This window comes from Crinia signifera, chromosome 2 (genome assembly GCF_055691185.1).
Source record: "Crinia signifera chromosome 2, ASM5569118v1, whole genome shotgun sequence".
NCBI lineage: Eukaryota > Metazoa > Chordata > Amphibia > Anura > Myobatrachidae > Crinia > Crinia signifera.
In genome coordinates this window covers 35,720,661-35,727,399 of record NC_139218.1, presented here as the reverse complement: position 1 = coordinate 35,727,399, position 6,739 = coordinate 35,720,661, and the positions used below count along the sequence as shown (strand labels likewise).

Below are 6,739 nucleotides of genomic sequence, written 5' to 3'. Positions count from 1 at the left end.
GGTCTCCCCATCAGAGGCTACGAACCTCTGGAACAGGAGCCATCTACTCAGTCCCAGCCTTTCTCCGCTCCTTGGGAATGGATACTAGACTGAGCCTTTCGCTGTCTCATCCTTCGGGGGCTACGAACCCCGTCAAGAGTCAAACTACTAGGCCCAGTGTTTCTCCCCCCCTCTTACCAGTGGATTTACGGAAACAACACCTCCTACCAAAGGCAGAGGTGAAGGTACTCAGCCAGACTTTTCACCACTCCCAGGCAAAAAAGAGGGGTCCCACACCCTCTGCCCATCAGAGCAGCTACTCAAGTTCAGCCTTTCTCTATTCTCTGCCAGAGGCCAGTCCATACCCACTGATAAGAACAGATACTACACTTGATCTTAGCCAAAAGGCCGAGAAGCGATCAGGACTTCAGGACTGAAGTTGGGAGGTATGCAGTGGTATTAATACCGCTGTGTACTCAGAAACCCCCGCTGTGTGTGCGCCTGGTACATGCCACAACCCCTCCATTACTAACGGCAAATCAGCCCACAGTTGATTTACCAAGCACTGGAATGGCATTAGCCTATGCCTATATTAACCTATGTGCTATATCAGGGAATTATTGCAGAGATCTTTGATGCATGGCCGGGAGGTTCCCAACCCGGGGGGGGGGGGGGGGGGGGGGGCTAAAGATGCAAATCGCATCATTGATGACATCTTCTACATCAGGCCCCACCCCCTGGAGTGCTGCAGTGCTGACAGCCTTCACTCCGGGCTTCTCCCGAAGAGGAGACTTTAAAACTAGGCAACCCTGATGCACCAGTGTGCACCACGTACTGTACCAGGAAGCAGCGTGATAGCATAAGTTGCCACTCTACTTACAGCTGTTCGCTGGCAATGACTGTGACCGGAGCCCATCTCCCAACAAAAGCGTAATAGAAAATATGAGTGAAAAAGCTCATTTTCATGAGAGGACAAACATGCTCTAAACACCTTTTCTCCTACTGCTTAGCGAAAGATCAACTGAAAAGTCATCGCTGCGACATAAATAGTGCTGCAAAAAAACGTGATATTTCTAATACACCCTAACTGCATCAAGTCATAAAACTCAAGCCATGTTGAAGTTGTACTGTGCACAGGCTCCTTCTCATTGGGAAATTGTGGTCAGTGTCTGCTGATCAGGGACGGCTTTTCATCCAGCGTGGATTTGTGTGTTTTAGAATGGAATTATGGTTCAGCCGTGTAGTATATCATCAAGACCTGCTGATCCATATTACTGAATCTATAAATAATGACACATCTGTGAGTACAGAGACATACGGTATGCAGCAGCCTCCAATGTGCAGTCCAGTCAGGCCTTCTCCATAATTCTGCCAACACAGGTTTATACGGCGTGATATGCCAACAAGTGTGTAATGGAATGCTGCTGGTAAAGCAATGTGCGAGGGGCAACCAGGTCATCTCGTTCCCTTTCATTACTTTTTTTTTCTGGTTGCTATTGCTAGGTACTTTTTAACTTTTACAATTATATATTATATCTGATGCTATATTTTAGCCCCCCCCCCCCCCCCATTATCCACACCATCACAGAACTACATGGGGGAGAACAAGTGCTTATATCACTTCTCCCCATAACCAAGATTAATAACTCTAACCGACTTCTATGGGCTCAATATGTTTCTGCAACTTTGTGTACTTTGCTGAAATGGGGGTGTACCACTGTGCAGACTCCAGTCTTCCTGTACTTCAGGGAGGCTTCATACCTCACCCCAAGATGGCCACTGAAATGACTACTGAGCATGGGGCAATCTTGCCCTTTTTTTACTGTTTAGAGTGGGAGGTAGAAGTCTCCCACTTTGCTCCGGAGAGAGCTGCTAAACTAGTTTCACACTTAACACCTATACGGATCTCAGTAGTGTAGGATGAAACACTTGGGGCATAGCTATTGCTAAACACTGCGATTATTAACAGTCCGTATTGCAATGCATTTTAGTCACTCGTATGTAGCGATAATTGCTGTCCCCACATAATACATCTCCGGCACATTGGATGAGTCTCACATTTCTCCTCCAAAAAATCTGATCATGCACATGTACACAGCAGTGGTGTGCAATGAGGTGAGTGGCTAATGAGTGAATCAGTTGGCCAAGCTCTGGCACCGGCAGGGGTGTCAGAAAATTTTTGGCTGGCGAGCTGCACCACTTGCCCCCCCCCCATTTTGTTGCCCCTGCGCACCGCTGCCGCTGCTCTGTCTCTCCCTATACAGCACTGACAGTGACAGCTGGATCGGATGCAGTCACTGTCAGTGCTGAATCTGTTGCCCAATGCCCAAATACATCAGCTTCAGTAACAGGGGTGTGTTTTCATATTGGCTGAAAGCATGCCCTTTCACTGAGGCACTAGTAAAGGTGCCACTTATACTAGTTTTTAATTGGCTTTTACTGCTTGTCCCCGCCCCCTGCTTACAGAACTTTGTAATGGGCAGTGTGAGGCACTGCTTTCGGTGCCTCCAAAATCAATTTAAACACATGAAAATGATTACATTAATATAAAGAAGATACTTATGACAGAATATGTGTCATATGTATCTTCTCTGTATTCATTTAATTAATTTAATCATAACACAGCGACAGTGTCTAGAGCCAGGCAGAGGCTGCAGGAAAGCAATGTTTAGAGCCCTCTCCTGTGAGGATGCTTCCTGTAAGAAAATGGCAGATTCCATCTGCTGCGGCCTTTGCAGAACAATGCTGTGAAATCTTCTCAAGCAGCAGCAATTCATAAAATTATCGCAGGTCCCTAGTGTGGTGATAGGATCAATGTCATGTGATTTGTAATTTTAGGTCCGCCCCTTCCCAGTCACGATTTGCTGCATTGCCTCAGCAGGGGTGGGTCTTGCCTCGGAGAGGAGCATTAAAAGGTTGAGAAGTATAATAATCTCACTCCACAAATGGAAGTTACTACTGCACTGCTACACAAAATGATCCCACTCACAGCATAATTCGGGTTTGTTTGGAAGGGGCCCAATTCGGGCCTATTCTGATGGTTGGGTGTCTGCGCATGCGTGTATTTGTGTATGTGCAGAACCCCTGTGCGAACACCATCACAGTTGTCGAGGCCATTGCACTGGTAGGGGACGGAGGGGGCAGCATCAGGGGAACACCCAGCTATAAAAACGCTGGGCGTTCCCCTGGCAACGCAGGCGGGCTGATGTCACATGACTTCAGCATTCTTCAACAGTAATAAAAATTTGTTCTGACTGACTTATTACCGAATGGGAGAGAAATAATTTGATGTTCGGCTGCATGTGAGGGATGTGTTCTTGGGCGAGGGGATGCGGGCAGCACTGTCAGCCAGGGGAGGGGCAAGTGTTCGGTGAGACAGCAGGCGGGGCTGACCTGTTCGCTAAGCTGCGAGTGTACACAGCCTAGCGAACAGATCTGAATCAGGCCCTCATTTTAAACGCAAACCCCTCTACCTGCCACTCACTGGAAACACACATCAATTACACAAGTTCTACCTACCACTTAAATACCTACCTGCAACTCATTCCTGGACACAGCCTTTAACTGCCACTGAGACACAGCCTCTATATGCCGCTCATTCTCAGACACAGCCTCTATATCCCACTCAGACACAGCCTCTATATGCCGCTCATTCTCAGACACAGCCTCTATATCCCACTCAGACGCAGCCTCTATATGCCGCTTAGTCTCAGACACAGCCTCTATCTGCCACTCAGTCTCAGACACAGCCTCTATATCCCACTCAGACGCAGCCTCTATATGCCGCTCAGTCTCAGACACAGCCTCTATCTGCCACTCAGTCTCAGACACAGCCTCTATATCCCACTCAGACGCAGCCTCTATATGTTGCTCAGTCTCAGACACAGCCTCTATATGCCGCTCAGTCTCAGACACAGCCTCTATATCCCACACAGACACAGCCTCTATATGCCGCTCAGTCTCAGACACAGCCTCTATCTGCCACTCAGACACAGCCTCTATATGCCGCTCAGTCTCAGACACAACCTCTATCTGCCACTCAGACACATCCTCTATATGCCGCTCAGTCTCAGACACAGCCTCTATATCCCACACAGACACAGCCTCTATATGCCGCTCAGTCTCAGACACAGCCTCTATCTGCCACTCAGACACAGCCTCTATATGCCACTCAGTCTCAGGCACAGCCTCTATATCCCACTCAGACGCAGCCTCTATATGCCGCTCAGTCTCAGACACAGCCTCTATCTGACACTCAGACACAGCCTCTATATGCCGCTCAGTCTCTGGCAGAGCCTCTATATGCTACACATTCTCAGACACAGCCTTTGTCTGCCACTCAAACACAGCCTCTATATGCCGCTCATTCTCAGATTCAGCCTCTATATCCCGCTCAGACACAGCCTCTATATGCGGCTCAGTCTCAGACACAGCTTCTATATGCTGCACATTCTCAGACACAGCCTTTAACTGCCACTCAAACACAGCCTCTATATGCCACTCATTCTCAGATTCAGCCTCTATATCCTGCTCAGACACAGCCTTTATATGTGGATCAGACACAGCCTCTATATGCCGTTCTTCGTCTCAGACACAGCCTCTGTCTGCCACTAACACCACTTTCACATAGAAATTGAAATTCCTGAGTGAAGCAGTTCCACCTAGGAATTTCATGAAAATCTATCTGCTGTTCAGTGTCAGACACTGCCTCTATCTGTCAGTCACAGACACTGCTTCTATCTGCGAGTCTTAAGACACCGCCTCTATCTGCCACTCAGTCACAGATACCGCCTCTATCTGCCACTCAGTCGCAGACACTACCCCTATCTTCCACTCAGTCACAGACACCGGCTCTACCTGCAACTCAGTCCAGTGGCGTAACAATAGCCTCGCAGACCCCACAGTGATTAAGTGTGGGCACCAGGGGTCTGCGGGGCCATCATGCACTACACTGCTGCTAGAACCCCTCTGTTCGCCGGCGGCGCTACCGCCGGGACACGCAGATCTACTTATCTCTTGTCTGCGGTCCCAGGCGGCTCTCCTCCTGGCAAGCTTACTTAAAATGGCCCTCAAAAAATGTCCGCCTCCTTACAGCAGACACTTTTTGAATATGCTAGAGGAGGCGTCGGCCTCCTCTAGCAAAACTCTTAAAAACGGTCTGCTGTTAGGGGGCGGCCATTTTTTGTGGGTCATTTTCATTAAGCCTGCCAGAAGGAGAGCCGGGACAAATAAGAGGAGACAAGTAAATCTGCGGGTCCCAGCGGCGGCGGTCCCAGCGGTAAGTAGCTAGGTTGGAGGCGGGAGTTGGGCAAATGATAGTTACGCCACTGACTCAGTCACAGACTCCGACTCTACCTGCCGCTCAGTCACAGTTCTCCTTTCATATGCAGACATAGGTTCTATTTGCCACTCAGACACAGCATCTATCCGCCACAGTCTTAAGACACAGCCTCTGTCCGCCACTTAGTCTTAAGGTCATATTTATCAATATATTGTCGCTAAAAATAATATGAAAATTGGTGCACTGCTGCAGAGGTTTGATGTGATAATAGGATAATACTGATAATTCTCTATATCTACAAGTTCAGGGTTATGTGTACAGCACATTTACAAGTGTCTGTGACTGTAATAATCAGTGTCTTATAGGTGCAAAATCAGTTTGCAGAGGATTGACTGAAAGCAATCTCAGAAATAAATGGATGAAGCAGGGTTAGCATACAGAGGCCAAGGAAGTAGCAGAATGTAACGAGTGCTCACTCACTTCCCTATGGAACTTGCAGATGTACGTCCGTGGTGCTGTCACCTGCTCTTATGGGTCCAGCACTTCTGTGTCAGTTGTGTTTTCCTCCGTTTTGTCACCTTTATCGTCCTAATGTGGAGTTGGATTTGTATGATAACCCTACTGTACATTATACTGCTTACAATTTATACTGTGCAGACTATGGGGGTGATTCTAGTTGGGTTGCAAAAGCAAACTCTTAATGGACAAAACCATGATGCTGCACTGCAGGCGGGGCAGATGTAACATGTGCAGAGAGAGTTACATTTGGGTGTGGTGAGTAACAATAAAGCAGCCTTTTTGTCCATTAAAGAGGGAGTTTGCTTTTTGCAAACCAACCAGAATCACCCCTATATCCCTTGTTTATTAAACTGGTGGAATCTGTCATAAGTGTAATGCAGGGTTGCCTACTTTTCTAGTCTCCTCTCCGGGAGAAGCCCGGAGAGGAGACTTTCAGCAGCACTTCGGGGGTGGGGCTTGAGCATGATGTCATCAAGCCCCACCCCATCATGTAAATTAACCCGATTTGCACATCTCTATGGAGGGGGTGGGGCTAATATGACACAATTATGACATTTTAGTCCCAAAATTACGCAATTACGACATTTTAGCCCCGCCCCCTCCTCTGAGACCCACAGATTGCGGTGTTTAAATGCCACAGTCGGGGGGGGGGGGGGGTCTGAACGCTGTGATTGGGGGTCCCCCAGAATTCGGGAGGGTTGCCCATCTTTCTGGGGGGCCGGGAGGGGGACACGATTTTCGGCCATTCTAGGAGGGTAGGCAACCCTGGTGTAATGGGGCCTACACATGGGGTGACACTGCAATGTAGATCACTCAGCACACAGCGCTGCACACGGCCCTTACCGGTGTCACTAGATTTATCATGCACGCAGGATATTAACCGCTGGGAAATAGTGACACATGGGGCCGCGCATCGTTATCGGTCAGATCACTTTGAAAATGCCCTGAAATCGCTCCTTG

The 6,739-nt window shown here is 48.5% G+C and overlaps 1 pseudogene; it reads right to left on the bottom strand.

Annotated features, from left to right (window-relative positions):
- Positions 1-262: 262 nt before the first annotated feature.
- LOC146060873 (U2 spliceosomal RNA) lies at positions 263-399 on the bottom strand (annotated as a pseudogene).
- Positions 400-6,739: the final 6,340 nt, after the last annotated feature.